Source organism: Manacus vitellinus, unplaced genomic scaffold (genome assembly GCF_001715985.3).
Source record: "Manacus vitellinus isolate BGI_N305 unplaced genomic scaffold, ASM171598v3 scaffold_53_pilon, whole genome shotgun sequence".
Taxonomy (NCBI): domain Eukaryota; kingdom Metazoa; phylum Chordata; class Aves; order Passeriformes; family Pipridae; genus Manacus; species Manacus vitellinus.
The window spans coordinates 3912323-3914213 of NW_021940637.1; positions in this window are offsets into that span (position 1 = coordinate 3912323).

The window sequence follows — 1891 nt, forward strand, 5'->3', positions numbered from 1 at the left end:
TTCGGGTGGAGGCGATGGAGGGCCGGGCTGCGGCCCCGCTCGGTGCCCCCGGACGGCTCCGGGCCCATGCCGGAGGGACCGGCCGTGTAACATCCGCATCGTGTCAGTGTTCTGCGGGAGGGCGGGAGGCTTCAGCCCCTGTTTGTCTTAACGGGAGTGAAAAGGAATGCGAGAAGAGCCCTCCTATAATGCAGCACCGCTCGGAGTTTGTATTCGTTTCTGATTTCATGCCTCCGCTGTAGCAAAGGCATCGGAGCCTTTGATCCACTGTTTTCCCGTTCCCTTCATCATGAGGTCTGGAGGGAAAAAGCTACTCCGTTACAAATACTTGATTTTTGTTGGTATAAACAGCATGAGACATTATAGCAGGGTCTGTTTGCCTTTTTTTGAACAGTTTTCTGAATGTGTATGTTGGTGGCTTGTATTGCCGTAACAAAAGGGATGGGGGTGGGGGAAAGGGAATGCTGCGTTTGGAGCTGCATCTTGGAAAGTCAAAGAAAGACTGGCTTCTTTTGCCTCAGCTGACAGTCTGTGCTTTCAGATTTACGTACTTTGCGTCCTCAGTGTCGTTTTTTACGGTTGTTGCATGCTAGTGAGAACATACAGAAAAACCAAATTTAAATAAAGACGAGATCATTCAGAGATAACATGCATTGCAGTGATGCTTAAGAAAAGTCTGAAATTACTGTGAGCAGTTTGCGTGAAAAATGCAAATAGTGTTTCAGTTGTATTACCTGGTCAAGGCCGCCTTATAATCTCCCAGGAGGGGCTGGGAAAGTCGTTTGCAGGAAAGGTTTTTCATCTATTATGCCTGTTACCCAAGAATCCCTCATTACTTAGCCAGCAGAACTGAAAACCAGAAACAACTGCTATCGTAGTTTTATGTGGTTTGTATAAGCCACAGTATTTCCAAAATAAGGTATTTTAGTGTAATTCTTTACTGCCACTTAAGTTAAAATACAGTATGTGCTGGTTCATAGTTGAAAAGCAAAAAACTGGAGTTTATGTTACAGCATAAGATGGCAATTTATCAGTGTATAGTCCTGATTCTACTCCATATGGAACAGGGAAGAGAGAGCTTTGCTTTCATATGCTGTTCTATGAATACTGAACTGCTAAAGTGGAAGCCATTGTCCTTATTCTGCTTGGGGCTCATAGGATTTCAGGCTGCAGAACTGTCCTTATAAACCTTGATTGTAAGAATTCCTAAATTCTCTGATAGTTTAGCCCTTATCTGCACTTGGAAAGATCTAAACCTGTTTTTAAAAATGCAGTGTTGCCTCTGATCAGTAGCTGCATTATTGCTTCCCCTTGATCCTCTGATGGTAAAGTGTTCTTGCAAAGGCTGTAGGTGCTCAATTCTTTTGGTCGAAGTCTTGATTCCAAGGAAGAATCTCGAGAACCATGTTTTGTGCAGTTACTTGATTAATCTCTGAGTTGGAGACTGGACATGAATTTAAACAAGAGCTAGATCTTTAAAAAGCGACCTTTACTTAAGGCTGTGAACATGAGAAACCACTTCAAGAAGCATAATTTTGCCATCTCTCCAGCTGTTCTGATAAGAATATTTGCTAAGAAATAATTTGTGAAAATGCCATGGTTTAAACACCTTCCAGTTTATATTCCTGTGCTGAGGATATAGAAATTAACAAGTGATCTGTTCCAAGCTACTAGCTCAGAAACTCGGAGAGAGGAATATGGAAGATGCTGGTTTTGTTCAGAACAAAATCTTGGTTGTGGCCTTTGAACACATCAGTGTTTAGATGCTTCTGCAGACTTTTTATATCCATCCCCCTTGTAATCTGTGTTTAAATAAACAAGGCAATTATTTCAAGCTTTAAGCTACTGCAGTGGTAGAGGCTGGGGAGCAGCCCTGCCAAGAAGGCCCAGA